General features: G+C 41.3%; 1 protein-coding gene across 1 annotated transcript in view; it reads left to right on the forward strand.

The window, feature by feature from the left end:
* Window positions 1-14412, forward strand: part of ctsz (cathepsin Z) — a 471668-nt gene that overhangs the window by 283259 nt on the left and 173997 nt on the right. The window lies entirely within an intron of this gene.

Below are 14412 nucleotides of genomic sequence, written 5' to 3' on the forward strand. Positions count from 1 at the left end.
TTTACGGGGGCCAGTTTCGAATTGCAGGCGCCCTTTGAGAGCAGTTTTGAAGGAGGATTTGCATGTCTTAATGACTGTTGGTAGGGCGTTCCACATTTTGGTGGCATAGGAAGCGGAATGAATTTAGTCCCTTGTTTGTGCCGAATCTGGGTTGTTGTTAATTAACGCGTTTTGGGGGCGGGAGCCCGTTTTGGTGTTTTAAGCATTACGTCATACTTTAGCTGTTGAAAAATAGCTAATAGCCGCGCTATGAGCTTGTAGGTCTGCTATTTTTTAAAAATCGTGAAAATGTGCCTCAAATCTTTGAATATTACAGAGTGAACATTTTAACTCAAATCTTTGCATGGGCAGGTCCCTGGAACAACATATTTTCAGATGGCGGGGGGGGGGGGGGGGGGGGGGAGGCATAATACATATGATTTTGTGGGGTCCTTGACATGAAATATTGATCACCACTGATACAGAAACATAAGGTTTTTCAGAAAACTTTTTTAACCCATTCTGACCGGGCACCCATTTTGGTGTTAGCATCATGTTATGCTTTACCTATTGAAAAATAGCAGATCTACAAGCTCATAGCGCGCCACCGAGTGGCGCGCTACGAGCTTGTAGGTCTGCTATTTTTGAAAAATCGAAGAACGACTGACATTTTTAGAATCTGATCTCAGGTCAGAATGGGTTAATCAGACCAGTGTGTGTCCAGTGGAAACCTCGTATGAATCTGATCTCAGGTCAGAATGGGTTAAAATGTCGACGTCAGGCCTAAATGGGTTAACTGTATGTGTACTGCTGCTTTGTGTATCCCGACTCAGACTGTGTTTAATTAACTATTGGTTTATAGAATAGAAAAATAAGAATAAAATAAAAAATCAAACTGAATACAGACTCACAAACCTCAGTAAAAAGCAGCAGTAAACTGAAACGTCTTGGGCTTTGACTTCAAACAAAGTGTTGTAGAAGTAGATGTGACAGGAGTTGGGTTAGGTAGAGGTTCAGACAGACTGTTGAACACTCAACATTGTTTTACTTACTTTATTTTTTAATTCAAGACATTTTTCATTCAAGTATTTTATCTAGGGATGGACAATATTTGATCAAATCGGTATGGGCCGATGTTGGCCTTAAAATGCATTATTGGTATTGGCCGATGATTTAAAATAAAAAATACTACATCGAAGCTGTTTATATTCGGACATGGGCTTAACATTTCAATAACTGTGAATCTGTGAAGTATTTGGAATAAAATGCACTGTTTTCCAGAATGTCAGTTTCCCTCTTCACATTAAATAGATCCCGTGATCTTTTGTGGCCAGATGTAATTTCCTGGGGTCTTGTAGGACTATAGAAAACCATAATTAAGAAATCGCTGTGCAATTTGGTAAAACAAATACATTCACCAACTTGTTCGAATGTCCCCGGCCCCTGCCAAAAATAGCAAAATTAGTTAAAATGAAAGAAAGCAGCAAATTAAAAAATATATAACAATCTTTTACTTTTTTTAATAACCTAAAACATGAACCTTAGTTGAAAAACAACCAAAGTTGTCCTTTAAGGGTTTAACATGAGGAGAAAAACAAAAGATCAGGAGAATGGAGGCCTCTATTGACAGGATTGATTGAATAGTTTATTAGACATGAATGTAAAACAGCAACAGAGTTCAGTCAAACACTGATTCCAACAAAAATCACATTGTGTGAAGTGAGGGGCGCTCTTATCACATCATACATCACATTCCATGCTCAGCCAATCAAATCATCACAAATGTCATTCCGGCCAATCACTTTAAGCGTCTTCACTTTTCTGCCCTCACAATTTTACCCTCAATATGTACATCAGCCAATGTCATCTTCACTGGTCTCAAATCATCGCTATGGGATGATGATCAGCCAATCAAATCATTGTGTTTGTGTTCACACAAAGACTGGTGTCTGTTCAGTTCACCTGACCTGCTGAAACTCTTGTCACAATGTTTACATTGGAAAGGTTTTCCTCCAGTGTGGACAGGCTGGTGTTTCTTCAGTTCATATGACCTGCTGAAACTCTTGTCACAATGTTTACATTGGAAAGGTTTTTCTCCAGTGTGGACATACTGGTGTCTTTTCATGTTATCTGAACAACTGAAACTCTTGTCACAATGTTTACATTGGAAAGGTTTTTCTCCAGTGTGGACAGGCTGGTGTTTCTTCAGTTCACCTGACCTACTGAAACTCTTGTCACAATGTTTACATTGGAAAGGTTTTTCTCCAGTGTGGACAAGAAGGTGTTGCTTCAGAGAACCTGACGAGCTGAAACTCTTGTCACAATGTTTACATTGGAAAGGTTTTTCTCCAGTGTGGACATACTGGTGTCTTTTCATGTTATCTGAACAACTGAAACTCTTGTCACAATGTTTACATTGGAAAGGTTTTTCTCCAGTGTGGACAGGCTGGTGTTTCTTCAGTTCACCTGACCTACTGAAACTCTTGTAACAATGTTTACATTGGAAAGGTTTTTCTCCAGTGTGGACAAGAAGGTGTTGCTTCAAGTGAGATGAGATGCTGAAACTCTTGCCACATAATTCACATTGGAAAGGTTTTTCTCCAGTGTGGACACGAAGGTGTGACTTCAGACTACTTGAACATTTAAAACTCTTGTCACAATGTTTACATTGGAAAGGTTTTTCTCCATTGTGGACACGGAGGTGGCTCTTCAGATAACTAGAGCGATTGAAACTCTTGCCACATAATTCACATTGGAAAGGTTTTTCTCCAGTGTGGACATGAAGGTGTGACTTCAGACTACTTGAACATTTAAAACTCTTGTCACAATGTTTACATTTGAAAGGTTTTTCTCCATTGTGGACACGGAGGTGTTTCTTCAGATAACTTGAGCACTTGAAACTCTTGTCACAATGTTTACATTGGAAAGGTTTTTCTCCAGTGTGGACAAGAAGGTGTTGCTTCAGAGAACCTGACGAGCTGAAACTTTTGTCACAATGTTTACATTGGAAAGGTTTTTCTCCAGTGTGGACAAGAAGGTGTTGCTTCAGAGAACCTGACGAGCTGAAACTCTTGTCACAATGTTCACAGTTAAAAGGTTTTTCTCCAGTGTGGACACGCTGGTGCTTCTTCAGGGAACCTGAGTCACTGAAACTCTTGTCACGCCGTTCGTCATCATCGTCTTCACTGGTCTCCTCGCAATCATCACTGTCTTCAGTGACTTCAGTGTCAGATTCAAGTTGAACTTCAACCTCAGAGCAGTGGGAAGACATGTGCAGGATGTCTAGGAGCAGAAACATAACATGATGGTCAACACTGGATTCCTAAAATGTAAATCCATTCTTCTTCCATGTTCCATGTACTAAATGAGCTATTACCTACCAAGATAAGATTGACTAAAGAGTTACCAACTACAGCTTATTACTGTTCTGAATTCTTTGTGCAAAAATGTGCAGTTTTGTGTCCGGGTAGTAGAGGGCAGCACGGAACCGAATACCCGAGAGCCGAACCGAGAACCGAGCCAGTTCGGGCCCAAAATATTGACTTGTCCCTCGGGCATGGTCGGATCAATTCCAAATTGCCGCGGGTCTGGAATGCAGTTACCCGAAATTACCCGTGAGGATCCGAGCTTTATATATTAAACCATTCAACTTTAAAAATAGGTTGAAAAAAATAGACATGCGTGCGTTGTAATTATTTCATTCTAAAGTCCATATATTGTCAACGAGGGCTCTCTCTCTGTCTCTGTTTGTCTCTCTCTCTCAACCCAATACCGACAGCGTGCACACCCCCCCCTGGCTATAATGCAATCATGACGACCCCCTTGAGCGAGCGAGGTGAAGCGCAAAGCAACTAGCAATGTGGGACTAACCTCGCGTCACCAGGCTTTCTACAGTTTTGCTGTGATTGTCAACAGCGCTGGTAAGAATGTCGGTGCGCTAAAATGCACTAATATTAGCCTATATTAGCCAGTCAAATCCTTCTCGGGCCGTTTCCGAAATTAGAATGTTTTTTGGATCCGTAGCGGTTCGGTTCAGATATCACCGGTCCCGTTTCGAACCGGGTCCAATTTTAATGGACCCGTACTGCCCTCCAACCGGGTAGCTCAGTCGGTAGAGCTCAAGACATTTTTCATGCACATTGTTAACAATACATTTTCAAAACTTAAAATGCAATATTGGTATTAGCCGATATTTTATACTACATCGGAGCTGCTTATATTCGGACATGGGCTAACATAACTGTGAATCTGTGAAGTATTTGGAATAAAATTCACTGTTTTCCAAAATGTCAGTTTGTCACCTCCCTCTTCACATTAAATAGATCTTTTGTGGCCAGATGTAATTTCCTGGGGTCTAGTAGCACTATAGAAAACAATAATTAAGAATTCACTGTACAATTTGGTAAAACAAATACATTAACCGACTTGTTCGATGTCCCCGCCCCCTGCCAAAAATAGCTAATATTGTTAAAATGCAAGAAAGCAGCAAAAAAAAAAAAAAAATCATCTTTTACTTTCTCTAATAACCTAAAACATGAACCTTAGTTGAAAAACTACCAAAGTTGTCCTTTAAGGGTTTAACGTGAGGAGAAAAACAAAAGATCAGGAGAATGGAGGCCTCTATTGACAGGATTGATTGAATAGTTTATTAGACATGAATGTAAAACAGCAACAGAGTTCAGTCAAACACTGATTCCAACAAAAATCACACTTGTGTGAAGTGAGGGGCGCTCTTATCACATCATACATCACATTCCATGCTCAGCCAATCAAATCATCACAAATGTCATTCCGGCCAATCCCTTTAAGCGTCTTCACTTTTCTGCCCTCACAATTTTATCCTCAATATGTACATCAGCCAATCAAATCGCTATGGGATGCTGATCAGCCAATCAAATCATTGTGTTTGTGTTCACACAAAGACAAAGCCCAATAGGAGGAGCTAGCGCCCCTCAACAATAATGCAATATCATCAAAAACAACAAGAACAAAATATATAATTACAGGAAATAATAAAACACTAAATGTACAGAGTGGGAGAACGTTAGGAGGGGGCGTGGTCACCTGTTTAAAGGAGAAGTGATAGTTTCCTCTCCACTGGGCCTGCTGAAAGGTGGACTTTCAGGCCTGTTTTAAAAGATGTAAGTGATCTGCATTTTTTGAGGGAAGGGGTCAGGCCATTCCATGTCTGGGTGGCCGTGCTGTAGAAGGAGAATTTACCCATATTTGTTTTGAAATATAGGAGCAGTATAATAATCCATAACATTGTCCTTGTCTATCCTCCCAGTGAGCTCATTTTTCATTCATTCAAGTTTTGATTATTCTCAAAATGACACTGAGTAATCAAACTCATTTTCAGTGTCGTCGAGTAATACAATATCAGATAGAAAAAACATCACAATACATCAGAAGATCAGGAAAAGAAAAACAAAAGATATACATGTGAATTACATATAAGTTTACAAAAAAAAAGATCAAGACAAATTTCAAAACGATCTAAAAACAGTTACATATTGTGGGGATCTGTATGCTCACCAAGGTTTTAAAACGACTTAACAGTTACTACTTCACAACAGCATTTTCCAATTGTCAGTTTCAATGTCGTTTGAAGGTCATTCCATGTATTAGGGCCACATAAGCCTTTTGGTACCTTGAATTTGGGGAAACTACTTGACCGGGTGTGGGAGTACTTCAGGACAGATGAGATGTATTTAGGACAATCTCCAAACATGGCTTTATACAATACAATGCAGTTTCCGTCTCTCTGTCAGGGAGGACCATCTAACCTTGTTATATAAGATACATTGGTGAGTACCATAGCTATCACCCGTAATAAACCTAATCTATGACTGATGAACAGTCTAGGGATTTAAGAGTGGATGCTGCTGCATGTCTATAGATTATGTCTCCATAATCCAAGACAGACAGGAACACATATTGGAAACTTTTCTTTTTTTTACCCCATGGTGTGAATGCAATGGTGTCTTAGCAAGTGACCCGAGTTATTTAAACTGAGGTCACACCGTTTAAAGTAGATCTTTTTATTGTCCTGTGAGAACTGTGGACACAAAGGTGGCTCTTCAGATGACATGATCTGTTGAAACTCTTGTCACAATGTTTACATTGGGAAGGTTTTTCTCCAGTGTGGACATACTGGTGTCTGTTCATATCATCTGAACGTCTAAAACTCTTGTCACAATGTTTACATTGGAAAGGTTTTTCTCCAGTGTGGACACAAAGGTGTCTCTTCAGATAACTTGAAACATTGAAACTCTTGTCACAATGTTTACATTGGAAAGGTTTTTCTCCAGTGTGGACATACTGGTGTTTGTTCATGTCATCTGAACACCGAAACTCTTGTCACAATATTTACATTGGAAAGGCTTTTCTCCAGTGTGTACAGGAAGGTGTGTCTTCAAACTACTTGAATTTATGAAACTCTTGTCACAATGTTTCTCCAGTGTGGACACGAAAGTGTGTCTTCAGATCCTTTGAACTATTGAAACTCTTGTCACAATGTTTACATTGGAATGGTTGTTCTCCAGTGTGGACATGCTGGTGTGTCTTTAGGCTAGTTGAATAACTGAAACTTTTGTCACAATCTTTACATTGGAAAGGTTTTTCTCCAGTGTGTACACGATGGTGTGTCTTCAAACTACTTGAATTTATGAAACTCTTGTCACAATGTTTACAGTTAAAAGGTTTTTCTCCAGTGTGGACACGAAGGTGTGACTTTAGATGACATGAGAGATTGAAACTCTTGTCACAATGTTTACATTGGAAAGGTTTTTCTCCAGTATGGACATGCTGGTGTTGCTTTAAGTTATTTGACTGACTGAAACTCTTGTCACAATGTTTACATTGGAAAGGTTTTTCTCCAGTATGGACACGAAGGTGTGACTTTAGATGACTTGAGGATTTGAAACTCTTGTCACAAAGTTTACATTGGAAAGGTTTTTCTCCAGTGTGGACACGAAGGTGTCTCTTCAGGTTACCTGACACACTGAAACTCTTCTCACAATGTTCACAGTTAAAAGGTTTTTCTCCAGTGTGGACACGCTGGTGCTTCTTCAGGGAACCCGAATCCCTGAAACTCTTGTCACGCCGTTCGTCATCATCGTCTTCACTGGTCTCCTCCCAATCATCACCGTCTTCAGTGACTTCAGTGTCAGATTCAAGTTCAACTTCAATCTCAGAGCAGTGGGAAGATATGTGTTCTTCTTCATCATCATCATCAATTACTTCTTCACCTTTCACTGCTAGTAAGGTCAACGTTGACCCAACAGGTTCCTCTGGTCTTTGAAGTAGCTCCTCCTGTTCCTCTTTAAGCTCCTCCTGTTCCCCTTTAATGTGTGGAGGCTCTGGTTCCTCCTGGAGCAGACTGGGGCTCCTCTCCTGTTCAGGAGAAACCTCCTCTTTACACACAACCATGTGCAGGATGTCTAGGAGCAGAAACATAACATGATGTTTCCTAAAATGTAAATCCATTCTCCTTCCATGTTCCATGTACAAAATGACCTACTAACTACCAAGACTAAACCGTTACTAACTACAGGTTATTACTGTTCTGAAACATTTTAGCAAAATACAAAAAAAGTAATGTGAAGAAGTTTTGTGTCCGGGCAGCTCAGTCGGCAGAGCTCTCGCCTTTGGACCACAAGGTCATGGGTTCGATCCCGGGCACCGCCAACTCAGCGTATGAGTAGCACAGCTTGGTGCAGCAAGTCGTGCGGGAAGTACTGGGAGCTGATGGTAGGTGTGGCGCTCCACCTCAGAATCCATCTCCCAGGTGTCTAGCGCATTGTGAAGGGGATAGCCTCCTGCGTGTTACCGGATCATACTGACAATAAGCCACTCCCGACCTACTTCTAGTGTGAAGTAATATATTGTATGTCTCTAAATGTTTTGATGAATTGAACAAGGTGGACCCTGTTGTAATGCTTAATTGGGTCTTCCACTCACAGTTAACAGTCTTTGTATTGAGTTTGTGCTTGAAATGTACTGTAATTCTGCAAACTGTTAATAAATATTTCAATCAATCAATCAATGAAATGATTTAGAAAAAAATCCAAAATGTTATTTATCTTTCTTATTAGCAATGAAACATTTTGTTCTATTCAAACCATACATTCAAACACAGTAACACACTAGTATTATCATCGTTTTGAAAGAAAAATGTTGATCTTGTATAGGTGCCTTTCTTTCATTATGCTCGAGGCAAAAATAAATCACCTATGGTCCCTGACTCCCGAGAGAAGACAGACTATGCACCCACTACACACTAAATGAAGTGGAAACCGAGCTACACTTCCTAACCATCTGTCCATTGTACCAAGACATCAGAGACACATACTTCCCACAGATTACAACCACACACGGAGATTTTGAAAACATGACCAATGACAAAAAACTCCCATATCTGCTGGGCGAAGTACAACAATGTGCAAACACAGCAGCAAGATTTGTGAGTTGCTGTGATAGGAGAAGGATATCAAATGGAACACAACCACCCTAAAGACTAATCATTGTGTATATACGTGCACTATACCTGCATCGAGTGATCTTGGTACATATAAGTTGATATATTGAAGATTCTGACCTTCAAAGTACATCGTTTTTGTTTTGATTGTATTGCTGTATTGTTCTTTCTGCTTTGGCAATGTAAACGTATGTTTTCTCATGCCAATAAAGCCTTTTGAATTGAATTGAATTGAATTGACTCCCTGCACTTGTGCGGGGGAGGGGTGGGGGTGCTGTTGCAAAGAAAAACACATGCCAGTTTTCTTTACGGCAAAATAAACTGCGGCTTTTATATCTTTATAAGGATTTTAAGGACGTTGTAACTTGTTTTTTGTTTAACTACAAGAAGATTCCCCTATCCGCCTATACAGTCACGGATTACTTTGTTGGAACTCGTCTGATGGAAATAACTTTTAATGAACTGCGGCTGCATCGAGACGAGTGGAGAATCACAATGTAGGTTCATTAATGCTCATTTATTAATCTAATAATGCTGCCCGCTGAATATACACAGACACAAATCTACACTTCATGGAGTACTTTTTTTGGACCTGGTGGTCTGATATGAATGAAATAAATACTTTTAATGTGCTCCTGCTACAAGTAGAAACGACAACTATAACCATCAAAATGTTAATTAATTCATCCGATAGTGTCGCCCGCCGAATATAAACATAGATGCCGATGGATCTCCCTTCTACACGTGTCAGTTGTCATTCATGCTTGTAGATCAGCCGTTTTGGGCGCTTTGCTCATGTTGCTGCCGTGTTGGGTCAGACTAGCTCCCGTTGCATTGAGCGTTCAGCCGGCTAGTGTCAATTGAATGTTGTAGTACTCGTCTCAAAGTATCGGGCCCGGCTCAGATACTCGAGTACGAGTACTTTAGGCTAGTATCGACCCGAGTATCCGATACCAGTATCGGTATCGGAAAAGAACTCCACTTGGGATATGGGATTCCCTTCTCGCGTACCAGTGGGACATGTACCGGCGGTTGGGCACCTCTGGTGTAAACCATTGGGAATATCTTATCTACAAGCTCACTGGAGCCAGGGGGAGCACCCCACACCCATCACTCCTGACCCCATACCCCTCCACCCCCTGAGCCAGGGGGAGCACCCCACACCCATCACTCCTGACCCCCATACCCCTCCACCCCCTGAGCCAGGGGGAGCACCCCACACCCATCACTCCTGACCCCCATACCCCTCCACCCCCTGAGCCAGGGGGAGCACCCCACACCCATCACTCCTGACCCCCATACCCCTCCACCCCCTGAGCCAGGGGGAGCACCCCACACCCATCACTCCTGACCCCCATACCCCTCCACCCCCTGAGCCAGGGGGAGCACCCCACACCCATCACTCCTGACCCCCATACCCCTCCACCCCCTGAGCCAGGGGGAGCACCCCACACCCATCACTCCTGACCCCCATACCCCTCCACCCCCTGAGCCAGGGGGAGCACCCCACACCCATCACTCCTGACCCCCATACCCCTCCACCCCCTGAGCCAGGGGGAGCACCCCACACCCATCACTCCTGCCCCCCATACCCCTCCACCCCCTGAGCCAGGGGGAGCACCCCACACCCATCACTCCTGACCCCCATACCCCTCCACCCCCTGAGCCAGGGGGAGCACCCCACAACCGTCACCCCTCCACCCCCTGACTACCATCAGCTATGCAAGCAGGTGTGTAACAGACGACAATTAGGAGAATGGAAACGGGTGCTCCCAATCTGATTAGCCGGAGGAGGCAAATCTAGACCATCTGTACTTAAACACTATACTTAGTGAACTAACCACAACACACAGACCAAGTCAAACTGAATTTGTACTATTTATACTAGGGATGTGCCGATGAGACATTTGACGATATCGACATCCATGTAATTAATTGCCGTTATTGCCAATAACTGATATCGATATGATCTCATCCTGTATTGAAAAATGATCATTATTTTATCCATTCTGAAAAATACATGTAACAGGGTGTCTGCACTGCAGGCTTAGGCAAGTCAGTTTTAACTTAAACACCGTTATATTTAATATTGTGAGCTTGTAGATCTGATCAAGCTGTTACTTTGGGCTTGTTTATTTGTAAAGACAGACCGATTAGTCGAACAGATTAATTCAGCTGATTGATTAATCAAACTGATGCCGATTAATCTAAAAACAATCGGCCGATACCGATGTGTTTGCCGTTAATCTCCCATCACTAATTCCTACTACAAACATGGCTTGCCGCGAGCCCAACCAATTGTTTCTACAGGAACAATATTTTCTAGTTTTCCATTGTTATTGTACAGTGAAAATAAGACATTGTGGCAGCCCCACAGAACAGACATATTAAAGAAAGGAAGAGAACATGAAACTTACTGAGGTGTGGCTGGTCTTCAGCTTCCTGTTTAATAGAAACGTCTTCAGCTTCCTGTTTGATAGAAACGTCTCCAGCCTCCTGTTTGATAGAAACGTCTCCAGCTTCCTGTTTAATAGAAACGTCCCTGGCTGAGTCTGGAGAGTGCATCTTCACCTGGGAGTGATGCATCATGGGTATTGTAGTTCTTATGAGTCTGGAGAGTTCGTCTTCGCCTGCAGTCTGGACTCCGGTCTGAAATCAAGTGAATAAGGAAGGACTTTAATAACTGGAGACCGATAGTCGGGCAGCCAGGGGTGGGGAGTGGGAAATGTGTTTTTATTGGCCTAAAGTATTGCCTATACACTTTAAAAATACTTAAATTAATGAGTCCACTTGCTGACCGGCTGTCGGTATTGAGCAATGCATTTTATAAGGTTTTATATGTGACCATACCATTACCTATATACGGCAACTTTTAATTATGCTTTATTAAAGTAGCATGTGATGTGTCAAACTAGGGGGTTTCTGAATCCATTCCAAGCATTAGTTGGCTTTCATATACTTAATATATATACGCTATTATATTTGTTTTGAATATTTTCTAGGTGTCAATTTAAACCAATTCATACATTAATCAAGAACACTTAAACAACATACAATACAACGTAGATCAGGTGATTTCTTTTTTAGAGACTTGTAATCTGTTAAATCTGTTCATTGAAAATAGCTGATCTGTAAGCTCACTACTATGTTGTAGATGGATTACAATTATATCTAATAGTGGTATATAAATATATAAATAAAATCAAGACATGACCAGCTAGACATCCAATTAAATAGAAACCTCATAGATTCAATAAATGTTATGTGGCTTCATTAATGACGAGTGCTTGGCTGTTATGCATCCACGGTTCTGTGCGCCGTCATTAGCTTGATGCTGGATTGTTTTGATAGAAAGTTCAGACAATACAATCCTTCCTTCTAAAGTCCTTCTGTTATGGGTTACGGCACAAGTATGAACTGAGCAAATCTCCACCATTCTAAGTGAATAAAGTAGTGTGTAATGCCATGGAGAAGTCACTGTTTACAAGCTCGTCGTGTCACACAACAGGGCTCCCAAATGTGTAAGGCTATATCTCAGTGTCGTCCACAGTTAAGAGTTTTAGCATTGAGGTATTATGCTTGACATGTACCTATTCTGCATACAGTTAATAAACACTTAAATCAATGAAAACCATCTCGGTAGCTTAATGCTAGCTGACCACACGTCCAGTCCTTTGTTAGCTCGCCGCTAGCTAACATAGCATTTCCAAACCACTCCATAATGTTACTCTGAACACAAACAAGACATCATAACAATGTGTTCAGCCATTCAGGAGCATCAATACTCATTTTGTACTTGAAAAGTGTCGATTTCAATGAAGCTTCTGGAACACCGTCTCTTCTTAGAGCTGAATTCCAAAGCCACTCGGTCAGTCCTGCATGGCGGTGTGACGTCACGGTGACATTGGTGACCTGCAGAAATGTGTGACCATCGTCTCTAGACGTCACGTGACGTCAGTGTCTGAACGTAAATGACTGCGGTTTGTTTATTAGCAGAGTTCAACCTAGCGGTATTTAGGCAGGCTCTTATTTAAAGATCACCATGTGACGCAGCGCCACCCTTAACCCTAAACGTATTCGCCATTTTTTACTATTTTGAAAAACATTTTAAAATAGTTCAACTAGCCGAGCTACCATCTACACGTTGTGAGCTTGTAGATCAGCTATTTGAACGATTTTAAAAGGTTTTTAATAAATAGTAAAGAATAGCAAATTAGTTTAGGGATAAGGGGTGGCGCTAGATATAGCCCATAGTGAGGGGAAAAGGGGGGCAGTTTTGAATTGCAGCCGTGCGTAGGTGCTCTTAAAACAAGTTACAATATTATTACTGCTGCTAGTATTAACTACTGCTTGTTTAGAATAATTTATAACTAACAAGCAGATATGAGAGAAATACTCGTCGTGTTGTTCCATGTTAAAAGATGAGTCAATAACATAAAAGATAAATGTAGTAAAAACAAGGTGAATCAGTTGATCTTACCTGCTGTGTTTCAGGGTTGAGCTGCTTAACGACCACACTGTTTTCAAACCGCTTACTATTGGTATTATTATTATTATTATTATTAAAGTGTTTTCTAACGACACTGCTAACAGGCTAACCGCTAGCTGTGAGAACGCACATAGGACTACTGCGCAATGGCTGTACGCATGCGCACTAGTCCTGCTGCTGCCGAGCCATATTAGAAGTGAGACAGAGTTACGACATCTCTGTTCACGTCACGGGGCTTCAGTCCAATGGCGGCTCTTCTACATAGACTTCTATTGAAAAGGGACATCCGGGAGTTTACGGAATGCATTGGAGTCTATGGGCGCGCGCGAGAACATGAACCACGTGGCCAGGCTGTTTTCTGCCCCCTCAATGTCGTAACTCTCTCTGTGGCTCTGCCCTGCTGGAGCCTGGAGCGTGCACGGTGCATGTACCATGAACGGTCACTAGGGGGAGCCGTGGTACAGTGTAACACAGTGGTTAGCAGCTATGGAACAGCTATAGAGCTGATTACTCTCCCATAGAGATCTATTAAAATAATATTTGAATAGATCTCTGGCAGATAAATATTTATATCAATTATTCTGAGCCTAGATACAATCAGTCATGACCATAACACCTCTGATTCTGAGAAAACAAACAAACAAGATTGCATATTTAATTATATGATTTACTACATTTAATAAATGCTCTTTGTTTAGCGTTTTTCATTTATTGACAGAATCAGAGGTTTTATGGTCATGATTCACCAGGATCCTGGAAGGCTTGATTCTAGGCTTAAAATAATTGATATTTTTTGGGGGAAAATGAATGGTCGATTTTTTAGTGGGTCCAGAAAACCCACTTCTGTGTTCTTTACTGTGATGTTTTCAAAGTCTATCTTTACTAAATCATTTTAAATATAAACTTAAAACCATTTGATGAATCACATCTAACAATTCAATGTCAGTCTCTTCCACACACACTATACACATTCACTTTACATTTCTACTAATATGTATTTTTACGTTTTCATTTATACTGTGTATCCATTGTTGTATTATTTATGTTTGATTGTTATGATTTATTTTGTTAAATTAGATTAACCTACAATATGTTGTTGTTCCAAAATTATAAATCCTATGCATCATAGGAATTGTATTATAGCAAATAAATTACACCAATATTCCCTTTATTCTAACTCCAGCTGGACAGAGACAGTGGGGGCTGTAGTGTAGCATGCCACTAGGACACAGGACAGAGACAGTGGGGGCTGTAGTGTAGCATGCCACTAGGACACAGGACAGAGACAGTGGGGGCTGTAGTGTAGCATGCCACTAGGACACAGGACAGAGACAGTGGGGGCTGTAGTGTAGCATGCCACTAGGACACAGGACAGAGACAGTGGGGGCTGTAGTGTAGCATGCCACTATAGGACACAGGACAGAGACAGTGGGGGCTGTAGTGTAGCATGCCACTATAGGACACA

The sequence above is a fragment of the Protomyctophum bolini genome, assembly GCF_963924005.1.
Source record: "Protomyctophum bolini genome assembly, chromosome: 20".
Lineage (NCBI taxonomy): Eukaryota > Metazoa > Chordata > Actinopteri > Myctophiformes > Myctophidae > Protomyctophum > Protomyctophum bolini.